We start from the raw sequence: 23,055 nt of genomic DNA on the forward strand, positions 1-23,055 counted from the left end.
ATGGGCTCGTGCCTCTCCTCACGCTTCCAGCCCCTGGGACAGTGACATTTTGTGGGTACGGGTGCTCGGATGAGTTTCTCCCGTGGGGCAATCCAGGGTGTCGATGCCTTCAGCAGCGGCAGAGAGCAGCTCACCACCACCTCTCTCCGCCAGCGTTTTCCGAGTGCTTGGCATGGCGCCCAGCCGCCTTTCACTGCTGCCTTTTCATTCGCGTTAATTCACTGCATTTCCTTTCTTACTCCTTGCGAGGAACAGAGGGAGAGCTTGTTCCAGCAGACGGGCCCCATCCGCTCCACCCGGCTCTGCTGGAGCAAGGGCTGGAAAAGAGGGATGGAGGCGAAGGGGTATCTCCCACCCCTCCAGGGCCCCGCGTGCCGCCTGCATGCTGCTTCCCAGCAAATACGGTAAGCGTTCAGCCTAAAAATGTAAGTCTGATCTCATGACACAGGGTGGCCCTGCATTCCTCACCTCTGACATAACCCACTGGGAGTGTGCTCCGCAGAAAAACACAAACAAGATGTACTCGCGGGCTGGCGGTGGGGGCCAGGCGGCTGGCAGATGTGCTGCAGAGCCCCTGCGCAGCCCCCCGGGTGCCACAGCCCTGCTCCAGCACAGCCTGTCCCCTCCCAGGGAGGGCAAAACCACAGCCCTTGCTGCGAGGACAGGGCCGCCCGTTGCCTCTTGCAGCGGATGATGCTCGCTGTGCGCCCCAGCCTCCCCCAGCCCCACACCCCAGGGAAGAGGGCGGTGGGAAGGTAACTTGCTGTGGTTCGGTATCATCCAGGGAGGCAGCTGAGCTCCCCTGGGATTTTGCTGGGCGAATGCCTGAGGGCGTTTTTAAGGACTTTGCTTGTGCAGTCGATCGGTGGTTGTTATTTTTTGCCCTGTTTTTGTTTCTTTCTGCATCTGAGTCTCTGTGGGACAGGCTTTGCTCTGAGTCTGCCATGGCTGTGGCTGGTGCAACTGCTCCAGTACCAACCTTCCATCCCCATTAGCCTCCCACTCTTACCAGCAGCTCCATAGCAGTGCCAGTGGCCGCATTTGCTCTGGGTATATCATGCCCAGGTGCAAGCTGCTCCCCACTGAGCTTGGCACCCAAAGCCCTGGGCATCACGGGGCGGTGATTCCTCCCTGTACCCGGACAGGGCACTGGGATTAAATGGTTTGCCAGGGATGGGACCACATGGAGAATCAGGGCAGGGTAGTGATCTGAGTCCTGCTGCCATAAACATGGAGCTGACTTTCCTCCCAGCCAAACCTTCTTGTAAGTACAGCCTTGTTTTGAGCAGGGGGCAGATCCAGCTCAGCATGGCGCTGACCTCCCATCTCACCCAGCCAGGCAGCACCACTTGTTTACTTTCTTTCGCAAATGCCCTAAACCTTGACAGCAACCTATTTTCCCTTCTGTTGCGCAAAGCCTCTTTCCTAGAAAGAGGCTTTGTAACGGTCAGCCCAACCAGCCCAGTTCTTCTCAGTGTATGTAAAAGCAAACTTTAAATGGCCAGCAGGTTCAGCTTAGCTTAAACACACCCAAAACCCACATGCAGATGGGTTGGGAGACTCGGTCAGACGCCACCTGAAACCATCCTGCAAGACTGCCAGCATGGTTTGCGGAGGAATCAGATAAGCAGTAAGTCAGCCTTCAAGTCCACTCCTCAACCTTTTTCTTATTAATGTTTTTCATCCATCTATTCCTGCTCCAGCATTAAACAAAGCTAGGAGAAAGATTTTCTTGCCTCCAGACGTTTCTCCTCTGTTTCTGTCCTTACTTTTCCCTAGTGGTGAAAACATCTGAGTGGTTTTTTTTAATTATTATTATTATTATTTCACATTCTAAAAAAGGGAATAAAAAAAATATATTAATTCTCCTCCTTCCTCCACAATGCTTCCAAGTTTTCAGGATAACCACTTCTCTGGCAGAGGATGGTTTGCAAGAGAAAACAAGACAAACAATGGTAACAAGAAACAATAGTAATAAGAGAAGAAATGGTTGAAATTTGCTTCTTCAGAGCACACAACATTTGATCCCAGAGCAGAAGTGCACCTTTCTCCATGGGTCCAAGCCTCTTTTCAGCCACCACTTCACCTTGGGGTACTCCATCCTTTCCTTCTTCTCAGGGAGGTGCCCTAGCCATGCTTAGGCTGTTGTTGGCATGGGGTTGTCTCCTTCTCCCCACATTGGTAATCGTATACAGCTCCTTCTATGATTTCTTCTCCATCTCTCATCTACAGTCCAGCTTTTTAAGTTAACCCAAAGTCACTGCTGGTTTATTTTAATGTGCCAGGCTGTAACCTGAAGCTAGAGACATAAATTCAGCCTAACAAGTTTCCCTTGGCCAGCTGAGACCACAGGTTAGAGATTAGTCCAACAGCAGCAGATGGTCTGGGTTGAACGCCTGCTGCTTGTTCATGGCTGGTCTTTCCCATCCCCTCGGTACCTGCAGTAGGGCTTGACATCTAACCGTGCTCTCGCCTGGACAGATGAGCTGCTCTACATGAAAACAAATGCACAACTTTGAAGCCTGATGTGCTGGGGACAGGGCCAGGTTGTGAAGCAGCTTGTGAGCCCACCACCACCTACACGTGTGCACACACATATTTTCCAGCAGTTGTAGTCATCAGACTTCCAGTCACTGCCAGTGGCTCCTGATGTCTCGGTCATCTTGTCCATGCAGGACAAGGATGCTGGTGAGGACTTGGTTTAGCTAGAGAAACTCTTCTCCAGGTCTTATCCCCAGTTCAAACCAGCCTGAAATGATACAGTGAGTGGAGATACTGGGATAGGTAACAGACTCCCTTGCTCCTTGTGAAGCCACATGGCTGGTGTTTAGAGCAACAAGTGATCCGTAAGTGACCTGCTCTTCCCCAGATGTAAGAATTCAAGTTAAACACCTAGATAGGTTCCTGTGCCCCCAAAATAATAAACCTCCCTTTCTCTCTCCCTCCCCTCTCTACCTGGCTGCCTGTTTGCACAAACCTTGTAGGCTTCAACTCTCCAGGACTGCAAAGGTATCATCAAACAATCACCTGGTGAACAAGCGGTGAACATGCACCAGACAGAGAAATAGCCTGACCACATCTGCCTGATATCCTGCCAAATATGCCAGGGATTACTGGGATGGATTTTAAAAAGCCAGCACCCTCCCAAGGTGCTGATGAATACTTGGGGTATCTTACCTGTAGCAGTCCATGGCAAACTCCCAGATTTCCATGGTTCTACACCAACATGGGCAATGTGGAGGCAGCTAAAAACTCAACATGAAGCATAAATGACATTATTTTAATTTACCTAGAGAGGTATAAATTGGGTGAGGAGATGGTGGATGTTGCTTCCCGCTGTGGACCTGAAAGGCTAGTCTATGGGTCATATGGGAGCTATGAGGAAGGCTTTCCCTGGCATGAGGGCTGGGAATGAAATAGGGACATAATGAGGGGGATGCTGAGCTACAAGAGCGACAGAGATCAGAGAAGGTCCCAGGCACTCTTATTGGTCTTCCTATCCTGGCTTCTGGATCCATGTAAGAGAGATGCAAAGCTGGGCTGTGGCACCTTCCCCCAACATCAGCTGGAGACACTCAAGAGTAGCAGCCTGGAGGGCAGCCAGATGCCTGTCACGGAGGCCACTAAAAAGGCCACATGCAAGAAAGCCGGAAGTATTGCACTTAAACATATGTGTAAGTGCACTGAGGGGCTGTACAGGTCCCCTCTTCCATCTCTGCTGGAATTAAGGGGAGCAATAATTTCACTAGTAGTCCTGAAAAGCATCACCAGGGTTTTTTCCATTACTAAGGGCAAAACTTGGAGAGGGTCACCAAGGCATGATGACTCCTCCAATGCCTCCTGCGTGGCCGAGCAGTCTTGCTCCTCTCCTCCGATCTTCATCCTCCAGCCCCTGACCAAGGCAGGGGGTCTCACATGAGACCGGAGATTTAATGTGCTCAGAGGAGGGTGCAGCCTGCAAGATGGGTTTGTAAGAATTTTTTTACCTATTCTGGATGATTCCTTTGGGGTGAAATGAGCTGTGCCCTAAAAGGGCCATACCTGGCTGTAAGGGGAGCCCAGGGAGGCTAATCCAGGGACGGCAGCTGTGACCTGGTGGAGCATCAGCTAGCCCATGGCAGCACCCCTCAGCATCAGGCCACTTCTGCAGGCTTCTGAGAGCTGAGGGAGTCAGCTCCTGACTGTCCTTGTAATCAGATAAAATGCAACAGACTCCTGGTATTTTTGCATAGGGACCCAGATGTCCCACCCTGGTGCTACTGACAGGACACAGAAGTGCTTTCAGTATCTACTAGTTTTCTTCCCTGAAACTCTTTCCTGAAAAATAACATGATCCCTATGTCAACTGCATAAACCTTGCCTGGAAAAGCCAAGGAATAAAGGGCCCTTGACTGGACCTATTCTTTGAGCTTCAGCAGCCCTGCAAATAATTTTCCCAGGTTTCCAGGCAAGTTTTCAATGTGGCACTAGGCTGAGGTGATATGAAATACAAGTGGTCTTCAGGAGAGTGTTATCCAGTCATTTTATTTTTGCGTGCTTCTAAATGCACATCGAATGCAAACAAGTAAGGAGCTGGCTGGATGGCTGACATCTGTGCTGGCTCATACGGGGATTATTGGACACCTGGAATTTTCAGTGGCATGACACCGTTGGGAGTAACAGACACCGAGCATCTTTGGGGAACTTGGCTGTGAGCAGGATCAAGCGCCTGTGCCCCTGGCAGTGGACAGGGTCCTCATCGCATGCTGAAATAAACCATCTTGACAGCCAGCCAGCTGTACTGCAGCAGTATCTGTGCGTTTGTAGCTGATGTGCTGTGTATGGTGGTGCTTTTGCCCATAATGATGAACAGTCAGTGCCAGCAGCCTGTCTGCAGAGACAGAATCTACAAGTTGGGTGCTATGAACAGAGCAGGGCTGAGATGTTGGCCGTGGAGATAGCACTAATGTATTTCTAGTTTCAGTAGCTTTCTCCATTTTAAAGCTGAAACCCTGGGCATCACCAAGTAGGGGAGTGCTAATGTTAGAATGAAAAGAAAAGAAAAGAAAAGAAAAGAAAAGAAAAGAAAAGAAAAGAAAAGAAAAGAAAAGAAAAGAAAAGAAAAGAAAAGAAAAGAAAAGAAAAGAAAAGAAAAGAAAAGAAAAGAAAAGAAAAGAAAAGAAAAGAAAAGAAAAGAAAAGAAAAGAAAAGAAAAGAGAAAAGAAAAAAGAAAAGAAGAACAGAAAAGAAAAAGCCTTCATTTGAGCACCCAAAAAGCACAGCAACCAGAGGGAAATAAACCACATCCCTGGGTCATTATCTTACTGTAACTCCGTGTACAGCTACAGGGTAAATAGCCTATTCCTGGAAGTGCTCTTTCAGTGGTTGCGTCTATGGGCTTAGATTTAAGGTCAGATTACCTGATTTAACAAATTGAGGAGTATCAGCTGATCCACAGTAACTAACCAGTTCATGCAGGACTAATGCCGTGCCTCCTGACCTTCTACCCTCCATTTCCAAAATCATCTCCCCTGAACCCATAATTCTTAAACCCCAGTGCCTGGCCCAAGATTCAGCAGTACAAGGAACATCCTAAAAGACAGCATCTAAAATATTCAGGCAAAAGCTAAAAGCTATCCTTGGTTTCCTTACAAAGCTTGAAATTTCCTTTCGCGTTCACCTCTAACTGAGTGTTGTGAGGGAGAAAACATAGCCTTGCCTACAGTCAGAAAAGTCTGACTTTTCAGGCAGGAAGGGCCTTCAGACTGATGCTGCAAGGTCACACATTTCATTGCTATCTTGTTTTCCATGAAACTGCAGCCTGCTGCTTCCCAAGGCTGAGGACTCAGCCCCTCTGGGCTCACTTAGGAGATGTCATGGACTTGTTGCCATCCACAGGTTTCTCTGATGAGGAGAAGTCAGCTGGCAAGCTGCTGGTTCTTGTACCACTTGTGCATTTGGAAATCTGTTCAGCTTGAGTAGAGGGCAGGAAACCAGCACAGCATCGCGAGCCCAGGAGGAAAACAGTGGCACTACAGATGTCTGCCATTTTAAAATTTTCGCTCTGATTCCCTCTTTCTAAACCCAAATGTGATGATTGAGGTTTTTTCTCCATGAGTTTTTCAGAGCCGTAGGCATGCAGCAGTACATATGGGAATCAATGAGGTTTGTGCTGTTAGTTGATGGAGGAAAGGACTGATGTGGACACCAAGGCAATTTTCAAGATCTGCAAGGAAAATTGCATGGCCAGTATCATTGTAATCAAATAGTAATCTGGTTTCTAAGCCTCTTACAGAGTACTAAAAACTACCCTGGCCATTAGAAGACCTGGGCTGTATGACATGGAGGAGGAGCCCTGGAGCCAGCAACCCTGACACCCTCAGCTTGGCTGTGCCAGATATGATGTAGGAGGCTGGAAAGCCTCAGGTAATTGCCTGGACCACATTCAAACCACTTCCTATGGAGTCTGATAAAGACTTACACATCAGCGGGGCTGGGGGGACGGGCCTGCAGTATCATCCAGAACAGTGACCTGCGTGCCCTGCAGCTGGCGGGGAGCTGCAGAAGTCTGGCCAAACAACCCTTACGTGGTGCTTTTATTTCTTCCCACTAATGGTGTACAGAACTAGGGGTCTGGCAGCCCTGGAAAGGCAAAGTCCTGAAGTAACTGTGGTTTTCGTGATAACGGTAGGTACCAAAGTCTGTAACAAGCTCCACATCTGGCAGTCTGCAGAGAGCCCTTGGTTTTACAGTGCTCTGTCTGGTGGGTAGTTTTCTCCCAGCCCTACACAGCGACCAGGTCACCCTGATGTTTGCAGCTGGAGAAGTGCAAAGAAATAAAAGCCTCGTAGTGCAATATCCTAAGCCATTTGTTACAAAATAAGGCAATGAAGGACCGGAAACACTTCCAAACAAAGTGCTACAGAGACACGATGATGTTGTTCATTTTGTCTGGACCTGAGCCCAGGGCTTGTGACTAGACCTGTCGTATCCCCACACCTTCAAAGCCAAAGCCTGGGCTGTGTTTGTGTTCTCCTATCGCAGGGTGAGAACTTTCCTGAAGCTGCCGAAAGTGCCCGAACACTTTCTTCTGTAATCTGTCCTGACTGTCAGGATGCCAAGAGACATGCCAGACCTAGATCCTGGGCCAAAATAGCTATGTAGACATGCCCAGAAAGGAGAGCTGGCACAAGGTATTGCATAAAGTGAGATATGTGAAACTGCAGGCAAATAGTTTGGTAATCGCAAGGGTAGGTTAGGCTTGGCAGAGGGCAGAGCATGTCTGCTCATCAAGAAAGGAGGAGGCAAAACTTTATCAGCTGTGAAAAGGGTTGGAGCCTGTTTTGGTGGGAGCTTAGGAGAGCCTCAAGGGGTTAAACAAAAATAATTGTCCCAGAAAGATTGAGGTGAAGGGCTCAGTGATGTCCCAGTGAGGCCACAAACACCTTTTCAAAAGAGATTTTCCCCTCCAAAAAATCAGTCCCTATAATGAAACCTGTTTCTCCATAAGGTTCAGGAGTAATTGCAGGCAGCAGTGTGCACCTTGCTCGATGTTTGTGCAGGGGGGATCCTCCATGTGTCTTTGCACCTCACTGTTGACCTAGAAAGTTAAACCTCAAAGGATGGGAGAGTACAATGCAGTCCCCATAGCTGGGGATAACTATGGCACAGTGAGTCAGCAAGGCAGACCACGGCCACACTGCATAAAAGCATTGCACCTAATTAGCTTTGGCAAATTGGGGATATATTCCTGAAGAAGTTGTTACCAGTGCTCACGGCCATCCAGTCCCCTGCTGAATATTTTTGATCAAAGTCTTTCCAAGCTGATCTATTTTCAGCCCAACCCACTCAATACCTTGATTGCTACACAGCTCTTTTAGCTGCTCTTAGGTAAACACGCTGTCGCTCCTTGGCATTTTGCCTCACTAAGCCCAAAAATGCAAGTGGCACAGAAAATAAGAGAAGCTGTTCTCCTTCGCCAGGAAAAATGATGCTATTTCTGAAATAAACTGTTTTCAGTACACTTCACCAGCCATGCACATATACATGTATGTATAAATATACTTGGTCCGGAGGTTCAGCTGGTGGAATCTTGTATGCCTATATGGAGACAGGAGCAGAGAGAGGATTATGTACATATAAATCCAGACACACCTTCAGTCCAGTCTGCCTCTGGATGCAGAGTCTTTGTTATGTGGAGGGGGTCTGGCTCCCAATAAAACAGGCTCACATGTCTTGGTCCAAGCTCAAACCAGTGGGTTATGGTCTGTTTTGGAGAGCTATTCCCACTGTGGCTGTCCTTAGCAAGGGCAACCACCATGATGCCGATACTGGGAACTGCTCTGTACCCCATGGTGGAGCAGGGAATAAAGAACAGATACTCCAGGGACCCCTCTGAGCTAAATAACTTCACTGCTGGTGGTTGTGCCCGCCACATCGGTGTGGTCCATTCCTCATCCATGTCTGCGGCTCACATCCTTGGTTCTCCACAGGCTGAGGTGGCCCCACATGAGATGAAGCACTGCACAGAAAGCATTTCATGGGTCATTCCTCAGTCAGAATCCCTGGGGCTGAACCAGAGCAGGTTTGAGCAGATCAAATCAGAGTTCAATCCACGGCAGAATTTAATTTTGAGGAATGACAGTGACACTGGCCAGATCTTGAAGTTACATTTTCAGTTTTCCCTTCGTAAGTAAACACATAGAAGTCAACAACAGATGGAAGATCACATGGAGTTACACAGGTCAGCGCAGACTTCAGAGAACCCATGTGTCTGAAGAAGAAATAATTTGGAGGGGGAGCAGCTGGGAGATGATTCTGAAAGATTGAGAAAGCAAGCAAAAAATGCTGGTGTGAGCTGCCTCCTCTGCGATATGCAGCTGAAAGTTTTGGTTTTGTGGAAGAAGACAAAGATGGGCAGATAGCAAAGCAAGCCGACAGCTCCCAGGTGGGAAATTTTTTTGATTTTTTCTTTAGCTGAAGCGTAGAGAATGCAAGCAAAAAGGTGTCAAACTGATAATGAAATGGGCAGAGGTAAAGCAGGCAAATGCAAAACAAAACCAGATTCTGAGTAACAAGAGCAAATTGAAGCGATGTGACAGAGAAGGAGAGTTTTTTCAGTGGTTTATATAGTATTGCAGGGAGTCTGGGGTGACAAATGAGGGATTCAGGTGAGTGGAGTGGTGCAGTAATGGGCTGTTACATGTGGAGGAAGATGGAAGGGACAAAAGGGAGCAGAGGACACATTAATAAACCCCCCACATTCCATTTAAGATTTATTGATAGCTCAGAGCCAGGGAGTTTTTCATGCCTTTGCATCTTTGAGCTAACGTTACCCAAGAGTGAGTAGTGGTGGGGATCCGTTATGAGCCATTGAATGCAAGTGGAGAAGAGCTCCGGTCTTTGATATACAGAAATGAAAAGACTTCAGTTAATAGAGAATTCAGTCTGAGAAACCTGCGCTGTAATAGCAGAATAGCATTAGTCTTTCTAAAAACACAGCTGGTCATTTCACGAGCATGCAATATCATGTACTGAAAGTGCAATCACTCGGTTGAGGACCTCAGTATAGTGGCTATGGATTCATTTGATGCTGGACAAAAAATTAATGGTTGCCTTGGGACCAGTGTTTACTAGCAAGTGGCATTCAAAGAAAGAACAGTCCCATCTGGTCATGGAGAGAGCAGTGAGGATGCAAAAAGATAAAGTGGTCACAGGGGAGAAAGAGCAGGCCATGAACTCGCACCAAAGCAGGGCCAGAAGGGACTGGTTTTGTCTTGGAGATGGAGGGCTGAGTCAGTGTGAGAGGGATGCAGAAGTAAGGTTGCTTCCACACAGGGTGTTAATGAAGCAGCCACTGCGAAACAATGCTGGGAAGTTGGGGATGTTGAGTCACCAAAATAATCTGAGAGCTGGAGGTAATTATCGCAGGGAGAGGGTTAACAAACACAAGCTAAAATTGGGACTGGACTTCATTACGGGTGAGGATTGCCTTCGGGGGGGGGGGGGGGGGGAGAGGATACAGGGCTGCCTAAACTAGCTGAGAAAAATGTGACAATTGCAGAGAGCTGGAAAACTGAGGTCCAGGTGAATTTGCATTAGAAAGGAGGCAGGGTTTTTTAACAGTGATGCTGACAGATGATTAGGACACGCTCAAAGGGCAGCAGTGTACATTCCCCCCACCCCCCCAAACCTTGTGTGCAGCTAGCAGGCACGCTGGCAGGCCATGGAGGGAAAGAGGCACCTTGGAGGCACTAACTCATCTGGTCTAGTTTGGATTTCTGCTGGAAGCTGGGATGAGTGTCGTCCTGGCCTGCATCAACTGCTCCATCAGGATTTCAACAGATTTAGGTAGATCAATCCAGCACCTGATACTTTCAAATCAATGCTGCTCACATGGCAAATTGAGCTTTAAGCCAGAAGATGGGCTCCCCAGGGGGTAACTGGTCTCTTTAAGAGCCTCTGAATGGTCAGAGGTTGGGATTTTCCCATCTCCAGTCCGTGCATTCCCACTCACCCTGTGCGGGACATGCTGGGAGTAATGCCAGGCAACTTACCTATCCACAGCTTTTCATGCTGAGCAAATATTTGCCTTATCATGGTTTTAATGTGCCCATCTCAGTGATAGCTAAATGTCAACCACAAAATCAAGCAGTGCCACCTGGGAGGGACCCCGCAGTCTGCCACACGTTGCCTGTGTTGGTCGAGGTTTTATCAGTATGTCGGGTGCAAAGTCCAATGGTGAAGCAACATGAAGAAACCCTCTATTTCCAAAGATGGTGTTTGAGGGGAATTTGGGGCATTTTGGCCCATTGAGGCTGCTGTTGCAGTCCACAAAGTTTTAGTATTGTGTGTGCTAATTGATAATGATCGCTAAGACCAAGCCCGCGGCTTTGCACCCCCTCTGCCTCCTGTTCCCGGTGGTTCTGTTGTTTCTGACACCGATTTGCCCTCTGGTGCTTGAAGCCAAGATTCTCGTCAAATGACAGTGTGTCCGGGGGTGTCCGGAAGGGGCTGCCGCAGGGAGCCGTGGCTCCGCAGGCTGCCGTGACATTTGGAGTGACCGAGAGCTCACTTCAGCGGAAGAAAACAAAGGCAGAGACCGTCCTGCAGTGCACGGCAGCCACAGAGCTGCCCCTGCAGAGGGGCAAGCATGAGCAGCACTTTTAAGACCTGCATTTTGCTTCATGCCACATTCCTTCTACTTTCTATAAAATATTTTAAATTACTGGCAAATCTTTAGTTTTCTCTTCTCTTCTCTTCTCTTCTCTTCTCTTCTCTTCTCTTCTCTTCTCTTCTCTTCTCTTCTCTTCTCTTCTCTTCTCTTCTCTTCTCTCTCCTCCTTCTCCTTCTCCTTCTCCTCCTTCTCCTTCTCCTTCTCCTTCTCCTTCTCCTTCTCCTTCTCCTTCTCCTTCTCCTTCTCCTTCTCCTTCTCCTTCTCCTTCTCCTTCTCCTTCTCTGTCTCCTTCTCCTTCTCCTTCTTCTTCTCCTTGTCCTTCTCCTTCTCCTTCCCTTACCCTTACCCTTTCTCCTCTCCTCTCCTCTCCTCTCCTCTCCTCTCCTCTCCTCTCCTCTCCTCTCCTCTCCTCTCCTCTCCTCTCCTCTCCTCTCCTCTCCTCTCCTCTCCTCTCCTCTCCTCTCCTCTCCTCTCCTCTCCTCCATCCCTTTTGTTCTCTCTTCTTTCCTCCTCCCCAGTTCCCTCCTTTCCCTTCTCTCTCTCCTAGGTGGACCAAAGGGCCATGAGGACGCGGTGGGCCTGGCTGTGTGCAGCAGATGGCAGATGACGGATGGTGGAACGGGGCAGCAACGGGGCGTGCTGGCCTTGCAGCGCAGGGGAAGTGGCTGCCAGCTCTGGTCTGATGGCACTCGGAGTTTGTGTTACAGCAGGGAGGCAGAGAGGCTGTTCTGGGAAAGGGCTGGGGATGGTGGCCAGTGGAGGAATACAAAATGGCAGAACTTGAGAGGGATGCAGCAGGGCTGAGATCTCTTGTGCACCTGCCTCTGTCTCAGCTGGGTGTAAAGTCCCCGTTTGTCAAGCAATGGTAACTCTCTGGGGAGAGGAGGGAAGGAGAATCTATGGAGATGATCCGAGACATCCCCAAACTGAAGCCAGATTCTGCTGGAAAGGTCTGTAAAACCCCAGTACTGTGAGGGGGACCAAGACCTGCTGTAGGGATCCTTGGGATTATGTGTATCTTGTACTGGAGTATGTCTGAAGGAGAGCAACAACGCTGGTGGAAAGTCCAGAGCACAAGTCCTGCGAGGAGCGGCTGAGGGCATGGCGGGGTGGGTGGAGGTCAGCCTGGAGAGAAGGGGGCTCAGAGGAGACCCTGTTGCTCTCTGCGGCTGCCTGACAGGGGCGTGTAGGCAGGTGGGGGTCAGTCTCTTCTCCCAAGTAACAAGCAATAGGACGAGAGGAAATGGCCTCAAGTTGCCCCAGGGGAGGTTTAGACTGGATATTAGGAAAAATTTCTTCACAAAAAGAGTTGTCAAGCACTGGAACGGGCTGCCCAGGGAGGTGGTTGAGTCACCATCCCTGGAGGTGTTTAGTGTAGATGTGGCACTTAGGAACATTGTTTAGTGGTAGACTTGGCAGTGTTAGGTTTATGGTTGGACTCAATTATTTTATGGGTCTTTTCCAGCCTAGATGGTTCCATGATTCCGTGATTCTATGATACTCCAAGTCTGCATAAAGATATTCACTGTGGACAGAATTCATTCTGATCTTCACTTGCTACACCCTCTTCATCATCCTTTACACAATATATATGAGGACCCTGGTGAGCACATTGACTTGTGCTCGTAGGATCAGAGAATAAATCAGTTGGAAGGGACCTGAGGAGGTCACTCAGCCAAATCTTCTGCGCAGAGCAGGAGAGCACTTGGGACTTGTTGTTGGGTAGGTTTCCCCCTCTCAGTAGGCAAGAGCTGCTGTATGAACATTGTTTTTATTAAGAGTTTCTGTCTGCTATTTCAGGCCATACCTAAAGCTGTACAGACAGCTGGCCCTGGCACCTTGCAAGCTGCTGTTTGCATTCTGCACATTTGGGTGACTTCAAGACAGGACTATATCACGACCTATTCTTGCATTAGCGACCTGCCATGTCCCACGCCAACCTGCTCAGTTTGGCGGCTTCCCCAGACTCACTGCCTCGGCTCCTGCCCCTTTCCATGCTGCCCTGAAGCTCCCTCTCAGGGCTGATGATCCTTCACTCTGCCTGGATTCCTAACTCAAACTCCATGTCATTCTCCTCCTGCCCTGGGCTACCTTCTCCTCAAGTTCTGCTTTGGTTTAAAACGGGTTTAAAAATATCTCCAAATATACTCAATGTGTTTGCAACATTCTTTGAGTCAGAACATTGTTGTTGCAGCCTCCATCCACATGTTAACTTCCTTTGCCTCCTCTTCTGCTCTCTCCCTGTGACATACTTTACCATGGAAAGGGCTGCTCTTTGCAACTACCCAAAATACAGACTGGGGAAAAAGCTTTGGTAGCTTTTACTGTTGCTTTTTTCTCCAAATTATTTGGAAAGGTTTGTGGTGGTTGTTGCCTTTTAAAACTTTAATGGCAGATTTCAATACTGAAGCTTTCCGTCCCAGTAATGGGGCTTTTACCAGAAAAAGAAGGGGAAGGGAAGCCTGAAGGAGCAGTTAAATTTTCTTTTCCAACTTCATTTCATAAAGAAACCCTGACAGCTTTTACCAACGTTTTCACTTGCAGAAAGGCAATTTGTTAGTGATTTGTGGGGTCTGGTTTTACTTTAGATGAAGACAAATAAAAGCAGTCTTTGCTACAACACAGTGTGCTTATCCTTTCTACTCCGGCCCAGGGGCCACGTGCAGGCCTGCTCCTTAGCCATGGAGCCAGGCGTTGCTCTAGCACCAACATCACTCTGAATTCAGGTGCAATACCCCACACCTTCCTTTGCTAAGTCTATCAAAAACTGCAGGCTGCCGGAAGGAAGCAGACCTGCAACAGCTGGGAGAATAAACAGAGTTCAGGGCTTCCAGCTCCAAACTCATCAACCCAGGACCTTGCCCCTGGTTCCTGGGCTTGGGGAAAGATGCTCTTCACAATGTCTGATCCATCCATGCTGTACGTCAAAAGACTTCCACCACTTTCAGCAGACTCTGCTTTAGCTCCATAGCACACCGCAAGAAATACCCAGGAGAGGTGTGCTGCAGCCAGCCCTGAAACCCTGCCAGGAGCAGCCGGATGATTATGGACGTTGCCCTGAGGAACATGAAGTTCACCAGGGCTCCAGCTTTTGAAATCCTAACTGTACTCCTGCTGGGAGGTTCCCGAGGCTGTGGTTTCACAGGAATCTCAAGGAATCACAGAAAACAGGGTGCCTAAAGGGATACCAGATGTCTAAGAGATGTATCTGAACCCCACCTCTGGCTCAGGGTTGGTGAGGCACTGGAGTCACCACAGGGAAGATCATGGATCTCCATCACTGGTGGTTTCTAAGGATAAGGAGAAGAAACATCCATCAGGACTGGCACAGGGTGAGTCAGTCCTGCCCGAGAACAGGAACAGAGTCCTTCCCAGTCCTGCCCCTGCAGAGTCCAAGGGCTGTACGTGAGCTCAGGGTCTGCCTTCCCATGGTGGTCACTGGGCACCTTGGCAGGGTTCAGGGGCCCATGCATGGGCATTGAGGTCTGTTGGAGGTGACATCAGGGAACCTGCCATGACTCTAAACAGTACCCCTCTGTCCTCAGGGGACACTTCTCTCCAGCCTGACAGGGTGACTGTACCAGTCAGTACTTGTATCTCGGGAGCTGTGGAGGAGTTTCCTGACCTGTGGGTCTTAGAGAGATAATCTGGCCCAGATAACGCACACCAACAGCAACCCAACTGCTCCTGTCCAGGGGGAGGTGGGAAACAGGAGGTGGCATAGCCAGAACCCAGGAGAAAAGCCCACCCAAGAACCACAGGTGAGGGCACCCCTAATAAACAGGGGGGTAGCTGGAGAAGCAGCACCCTTGGGTATGTCGGTGCAGCTGTGTATAATCTCCAATAGCATTTTACAAGCCACGCATGGCCTGACCCAAAGCCCTTTGGAGCAAACAAGGCAGAGCCTTGCTTCCAGGAACAACCTGGGACGGGGTGCAATCAGGGACAAGGGCAAGAAGAGTTGTGCAACCATCTGCCAAGCATTTGTCTGGGAGAAAATAAATGCCAAATGGTGCTTGTTCCCTCCCCTGTTCCCACCCCCAAGAGATCTGCCCCAAAGGGAAAATCGGATAGTTTTGTACTGGGTCTTTTGGATGGAGACTGGACCTGGTGACAAGGCAGCCAGACCTCTGAGTGATGCCCACGCTGGGGCTTGCAGCACGGGGCTAGGTGCAATTAAAATGTTTCACAGCAATGAGACTGACGGGAATCACAGGCAGAAGAAGCAGGCTGACCTATTCGCAGACAAATTAGTCATATAAATAAAATGAATGTGTCCAGGACAAACAGTGAGCCTGTCAACCGAGCAAGCCACGCTGGAGCGCTGGGAAATATGTTATTAGGAAATAAAGTCTTAAATGCCATTCTCCATGCATGGATGGGGGCTGTGTGGCTTTTCATCAGCGAGCCCCACTGCCTGCTCCTGCATATTGATTCATGGCTGAACAGGAACCTTCAATTCCCTTTGGTGGCTTTGGAGAGTATGATTGACACCCTGTGGGACAGACTCTGATTTCAGCTCCTCCGGTGCCCCGAAATGCAGAGAGCAGAGCTCAGGGCCATAGGGACATCACCGACAGGAGTCATGTCCTCACCAGGCCAGCATGCAAGAGCCCCAGTACTTCCCGCACCTCCTTCACACTATCTCCTCTCCACTGTTGCCATTAGCATGGAGTCAGAGGGGACAAACCCTTCCCAGACACATTTTTCCCAGCTCCCTCCTTGGCCAGAATCAGAAAGAAAAATTTTATAAAAAGCAGAATTCCCATCTTTTTCCCATCAAGTGGATTCATCCTGCAAAGGGCTCAGCCCCTCTCACCCTTCCTGAGGACGAGAGAACTGGAGGTGTTCAGCAGGGTCAGCCCCAACCTCTTGAACCCCAACAAAGACCAAGTGGGTGTAAAAGAAGCTCTGCTGATGCCTCCAACACCAGCAGACATTTAATGGCACTTGTACCAGTGCTAATTACATCTTAACATTTTCCCTCTGTATTTTGGTATTTATTTTGGAAAAGTTCCTCCCTGGAGTCATTTTCTTCCTCAGCTTTAAAACAACAACAATAACACCACCGCGCTTACTTCTCCCTTGGCTCTTTCCCTCATTATTATAACTCTGCCATTCTGCTCCTGTACAGTCAGCAGAGGAGTTCAATCAGGCTGATGAGTAAAAGTGCATAATTTTATGGCTGCATATCAACTGCCTGTTATTAAACTAATCAATCAGCTTCAGTGCAGCTACCAGTACAGCACAGGAGAGGACAAGGCAGAGGAAATGCTATGCTGTTATTTTTCCAAAAGAAAAAAAAAAAAAATCCAATCTGGCCAAACAAAATCTTCAGCTTGCCCTTCTTTGCAGAGAGAAATTATTTCAGTGAGTTATGAAGTAGGTGACCTGCAGCAAGGTGGTGAGGAGTCTGCAGCGGAGCTGACACTGCCCTCCTGCTCACCCACAGCGCTAAGCCGTGACGCTCGGCAGTTGCCATGCCCCAAAGCCCAGGAAAGTCCCCAAGTGCTCCCTTACCACCTCTTGCAGTGAGCCACTACAGATGCCTCTGACCTCCTCCAGCGAAGCATTTAGGCTTATGTTAAGTTAGTCCCACTGAAGCCAGTAAGACCATCACCTGCACCCGTTTGTGCTGCACAGAGCCCAGTTTTGGCCTCAGGGTCAGCGGTCATGGAAGAAGTGAGGGAGCTGATTTCCAGTGACTTTACTCCCAGTAGTCATCTCCCCTGATGGCCCTAGTGAGACTCATGGAAGGAAGGAAGACTTTCAGAAGGAAAAGATGCATGAACCTCCTTTCCAGAAAGAAACTAGACTCCTTCACGTATTCACTACCTGGAAATGCAGAACAGGCCATGGTCTGCTTCTGAAAGGCTGCTGAGGGCACTAAGGGACAGTCTGTTCTCCATGTCCCTGAGGGACAGGACAAGCAGGGGACATTGCTACATTGCACCAAGGGAAATCTAGGGTACACATCATGCAAAGCTTCCTGCTGGAGAGGGGTGACCAGTCACCAGGACCCATTGCTAGGAGGTTGTGGAAGTCTCTCAGAGCAAGCACTAGATGTTGCTTCTTCTATAGCAACATCTGTTGGGGCTGGACCTGCTGTGGTTCTGCTTGAAGCCACATGTGGGCATGATGGCCTTGGAGGTCCCTGCAGCTCTGAGACCATGGGAAAGAGCAACCCATCTTTCCTTGCCTTCCAAAAGGAGGAGGAGACATGTAACAGGGTTTGGACCTCAGAGCGAGTCAGTGGGATCTTCTGTGATAATACACATGAGCAGTGGTAGGGAAGGAAGGGAGGAAGGGAGGAAAGAAGGAAGGAAGGAAGGAAGGAAGGAAGGAAGGGAGGGAGGGAGGGAGGGAGGGAGGAAGGGAGGAAGGGAGGGAGGAAGGGAGGGAGGAAGGAAGGAAGGAAGGAAGGAAGGAAGGAAGGAAGGGACGGAGGGAGGGAGGGAGAAAGGAAGGAAGGAAGGAAGGAAGGAAGGAAGGAAGGAAGGAAGGAAGGGAGGGAGGGAGGGAGGAAGAAAGGAAGGGAGAGAGGAAGGGAGGTAGGGAAGGAGGGAGGAAGGAAGGAGGGAAGGAAGGAGGGAAGGAAGGAGGGAAGGAAGGAAGCATACAAACAAGGTCAAGGACAAGCAGATCACTTGCCACTCTGCCCCTCTCCCGCTGCAGCTGGCACTCTTCCCTCTCCCAGCCACGTTCCGTTCACCTCCTACAGATTAAAAAGTCAAGTGGAGCAAAACCGAGCAGGCAAGGCTCTCTGTGCTGTATGCTCTAAATGTTGCAAGGCTTTAGCCTGGACGTGCTGTCTCAGGCCCACAGAGGAAAGGAAGGACGTCCTCAGCCAGCCTGAGCATCCTTCTCCAGTTAACTGCATTCACTTACACAGATTAAATTGCACTGGCTCCTTGGCTTATTATTAATCACTCGTTTTACTGTCGCATCCACAGGTGCAGACTGTTCTGTGCTGTGCACTGTGAAAGCATACAAATAAATATGATCCCTGCTCTGGAGCTCGCCGCACCAGTTGACCGAGAGTAACTCAAGTATGGACCCAGCCCAAAGGCCCTTCCCGGGCAGGGAAGGCAGCCCTGCAAGCCCCCACGCCATCCCGCCGGCCAGGGCTTGGTGAGCGGGGGCTGCGGGCTGACAGCTGACGTCCTCCCCAGCCCATTTCCTCCGGCTGCTGCCAAGCCATTCGCAGAGCACTTCTCAAAAATGAATTTTCTGGAAAACAAATTAAAGGAGGGGTTACATCACGCAGCAGACAGCCCAACCGCCGCTCGGCTGCACTGACAAATCCTGCCTGTGTTTTGGACTGCGCCACACGCACCACATTGCTTGCAGCTGCTGCTGCGCTGGAATTTGCAGCTCGCCATCTAAATATACTGTAACAATAAACTGATCAAAGCAGCTAAATATTATTGTCTGCTCTCTGATGGGCGGCGCAGAGTATGGTCTCCCAGAAACCTCCGGTTACTTTGTTTTTTCCCTGTGCAAAACCACAGACAAACAAAATGGGGGGGGGGGGCAGGGAGGGGGAAGCAAAGGAGGCTTCAGTGGGTGTTGAGGCAGGACAGTTGGGGTCTTGGGAGTCAGGAAATTCCAGTCCCTGCAGCCTGCTGGTCGGAAGACAGCGGTGAGCAGGAGGGAACAGGACAGGCTGCCTGCTGGGAAAGGGTCCTGAGATAGGCTGGGACCTCCATGACCTGGGCTCCCTCCCCAGCACTGCCACATTCTCCTTGAGCAGCCTTGGGCATATGTCTTCGGGTGTTTTTTATAGGAATCATCACCCCCCAGGTGTGCCCATCCATCAAGAGCTTCCTTCGGAAACCCAGTTTGCCCACAAACCCTTCCCCTCTGCAGATACTAGTGGAAAGAATAACTCAGGGAGGAGTTCCCTGTGCCAGCCGGCACAGTGCAGCCAGGGCAGGGGCAGGACCGGCTCTGGGAGGGGGATGTGGTCCCAGGTCTAGTGGGGTGCAAGTGGCCAGTGCAAAGGGACCATGCTGGCCCACGCCTTTGCTTGTGCAAAACCTTCAGCCATCAGTTCTCCCCCATAAATTTTTATTCAGGTGAGCTCATCAGCGCTGTCATGGCAAACAAGCACTGCTGCAAATGAGTAGTCATGAATAATCATGCTGGCTATTTTGAAAAGCTTTTTATCCTTTACATAAGAGGTCCAAAGAAGTGCTGGTTTGAAACAGAAACGTTAGGTTCTCTCTCCAACCGAGAGGTCATCTATTGCGTCTCACCCTGGTGACAGTCGAGTCCCCTGTCATGCCCCGCTGCAGGGTCAGGCAGGGAAAGAGGGAGGGTGGTGTGGCACTTCCAGCACCAGCTTCTTCTGATCACCCATCCCTCGCTCCCGACAGCTGTCTGCATGGTGCTGGGCTTGACTTGCCCTGCCTCAGCTCTCCAAATGCAAAATGGGAAAAGGAGCAATGGGCACAGGCATTATGATTTTACTACGATTAAAAGATGATGAACTTCCCTGGCACCGTGGGGAAGAAGCTCTATAAGTGGCTGAAGTGGAGGAACACAAATAGCTTTGTTAGAGGAAAACCCTAAACCCCAACCTCTGCCTGTGCATTTAACAAGGCTCTGGCATGAGGCTTCTTGTTGCCTGTTTCCATTCAAGCTGGGTACATACTGCCTGTTAGTTATAAAAAGAATTTCTGATTTCTTTCCCCCTAGTTGCTCCTTTCACTGGCAAATACACCCCAACCAGGAATTAAAGATACAATTGCAAAATCTTCACTTGTTCTTTAATTTCTTTCCTATGAGCACTCAGTCCAGCTCTCCAGCTTGCCCTGTCCCACCCAGGGAACCCCCCAAAAGAAGTCCTTCTAGCTGAGAAAAGGGGGAAAACGAGAATGGAGAAAGTGTTTGCCTTGCTGTAGTTAAGCTTGTAGCAAAATATTTCCTTTGCTACCTGTTTATTCTTTATTCTGGTACACCAGGGAAAGGGTTATCAAAACAGTTACCGGACCATGAGAAAACTATTTTTTGCTAAAAAGGGATTTTTGGAGAGCCACCTCTGGTAGCTTTAAGCACTTCTGTTTTGTGGAATATTTTCATACTCTCATTTTAATGCAGGATGAGCATCACATTGGGCCACACGGTGCATGTCTGGTCTACGCAGAGCAGAGACGTGCGGGGCATGTTCTCAGTGTGATCCTCTTTCATTACACCTCTCCCCAAACCCAAACATTTGCCATCAGGTCCAGTGATTTGAGCCAAAAGAGCCACCTTTAGAAAATAAAAACAGACCCGACAGATATTAGCGAAAAGGAGTAAAAGCACGGGCGGTGAAATGTAAGCTGAGAGAAAGTGGGAGGAAGAAAAATGCGAAGAGCAAATAGCTGTAGAATGATCCAATAACCACAAAGCAGCAGCCCCTTATTTGCAAATGGCAAAAAAAAAAAAAAAAAGCAACCAAAAAACAGAGAGCTGGTAAAATTTGCAGACAGTATGAAAATGGGACTGGTGGTAAGTAGCAATGGGTGCGGGATGGTTGTGTGGGCAGGTGCTGATGAGTGAAGAGGGAATCACTGAACAACTTACTTCAGTGTGGCCACGGGAAAAGTCAGGTATTTTGGAGCAAAGGACGTGGGTCACACCTAGGAGATGAAGGGATACATCCTGGAAAGCGGTGACTCAGAACCAAATCAAACGGTGCTGGTAGACAGTTGCTTGTGTATGAGCTCCAAGCAATGCCTTAGCCAAGAAGGTTGGAGTAATCCTTGGCTGCACAGCCAGCAAATATGAAGTGGGAGTGGTGAAGTGATATTATCTCTGTAAACAGCATTAGTGAGACCATTTCTGAAAAGTTATGTCTAGTCCTGATCACATGTCCAAAAAAGATCTTAAGGAAACAGCAGAGATTTGGAGAAGTCCTGCCAGAGTGATTTTAGGCATTGAAAACCTGTTCTAGAATGAAAAAACCCCCACATATCCAAGAAAAAATGAGGAAGTGACTTTACTCCAGGTTACCAACATCTGCACAGGTGTAAATGCTGGAAATGACATTAGGAAAAGTTGTAACGAGATGGAGTCTGAGAAACTCAGATTAAATCCAGGTGAGAGATGTGAACCAGTCATGTTGAGGTCAAGTTTCCCCCACCAAGACCAGATGACCACCCATCATTCAAGATGGCTGAAGGTTGGCAGGTTGGTGCTGCCAACTGCTCATCAAGGTGGCTAAGGTCATGTTTGATTGCCTTTGACTTGGGAGTTTGCTGATCTCATGTTTACAGGCGCAAATAGGACTGGCAGCTGGTGCAAAAGCTTGAGGCTACGCTATCGGTGTGATCCAGAGATGTGGATGACCTACTGCTGATGCTGTAGGTCATTGGTTTTGGGAGATGTGGTGGGACCGAGTAAATCACAGCACAGAAGGTCACTTTGTGTGTTGAACAGAAGGCTGACTGAGGGAGGTTTTTCTTAGATTACTCAGCCAAAAAGGTAGCGACCAAGGTAATTGGGCACGAAAGCTCTTTTTTTGCTAACTGTTAAAAAACATGGAGTAAAACAGATGGATCAAAAGCTTGTTGACATTGATGGGGATCTTTCCAAGCAACTTCAGTGGGGTTTTGGCTTAGGTACATATGCTCTTGGATATCAGTAGGCTGATCTCAACAGCAAATGAAATGGCCCCTGGATGTCACTGCTGTGCTACAGTAGAGCAGCAGAAGAGTCTTATTCTATGGGATGTAAAGAAGATGGAGTTAAGGCCCAGAGAAAAGGCTCGGATAATTCGAAGTGTTGGCTCAGGCCTTTGGTCTGCCTCCAGCACAGATTGCAAATGACTGCAAGTTATCATCTGACAGATGCTCCGTCATGGCTACAGTCCATTTCCTACTGCACAAGTCTATACATCACAACCCGCACTGCCGTCAAACCTGCATGGTCAAACTGGCCTTGGCTGCTGATTTTTTTGCAGTTTCTCCTCTTTCCTTTTTCAAATCTCTCACTTCTCTAGGAAAAAAACCAGCAATCCACCATGCACCATAAATTTAATTGATTTCAGTATAAACTCTCAGCCTTATGGTGGCATAGAAGATGTAGGAAACCATTGATGTCTCCATCAGTTTGCAAATTTCAGTGTGCATGATTGTTGCTATTCTTAGCAGGCTGATAACAGTGAAACCTAATGATGACATTTAAACATATTATTTCTATCAACAGTTTGCCTGGGGTTCAATTTGATGACATTTAAACATATCATTTCATCAACAATTTGCCTGGGGTTCAATTTGATGGAAAACCTTCAGATGAGATACTTGCTCCTGGGAAGGCACAGAACTTGATTGTTTGGGGTGGAGGAGAGATAAGAACCCAAATTCCTCCCATTACCCCCACAATAATTCTCATAAGGGAAATATGTGTAGTCAGCACAAGAACTTGTGGGAAGCGCAAACTGTTAGGGTGGAATACAATAGTTTGAATTTAATCTCAGAATAAGCAAGATGAAGAAGAGTGGGCCGATTGCATCACTCATTTTCCTGTTGGCTGCACTAAACCCCTTTAAATTAGCTCCAAAATTTCTGCGAAATGCTTGTCCACTGCACTAAAGTAAAACAGCCTTGCTTCAAAATTGACTTTGGCTTCGCAAACAAGTCTGCAGGAATTTCTACCCAGCTGACCGCTGTCATTTATTTAAGCAGCTCAGTACAGGATTAAGTAGCCCTGGAGCCTGGGACAGCCTTTTATCTTGAAAAGTGACTGTTCCAGGTAAGAAACAGAGATGAAGCAGTGGGAGATGTGGGATTTCTCTCACCTGACTTCATATATCCACAATGCAGACATTTCCAGCAGAGCCGGTCACTCCAGGCTCCCTTTGTAGTCAGCAGAAACAGGCACTTTTAGGGCATGATTCATCTGCCCTATTTTTA

General features: G+C 48.7%; 1 long non-coding RNA gene across 1 annotated transcript; it reads left to right on the forward strand.

Annotated features, from left to right (window-relative positions):
* The first annotated feature begins 1,462 nt into the window (after window positions 1–1,462).
* Window positions 1,463–13,775, forward strand: LOC119146184. Its single transcript, XR_005103662.1, has 3 exons — window positions 1,463–1,630; window positions 11,674–11,832; window positions 12,621–13,775. It is a non-coding gene; the product is annotated as an uncharacterized LOC119146184 (long non-coding RNA).
* The last annotated feature ends 9,280 nt before the right edge of the window (window positions 13,776–23,055 follow it).

Source organism: Falco rusticolus, chromosome 4 (assembly GCF_015220075.1).
Source record: "Falco rusticolus isolate bFalRus1 chromosome 4, bFalRus1.pri, whole genome shotgun sequence".
In the NCBI taxonomy this organism is placed as follows: domain Eukaryota; kingdom Metazoa; phylum Chordata; class Aves; order Falconiformes; family Falconidae; genus Falco; species Falco rusticolus.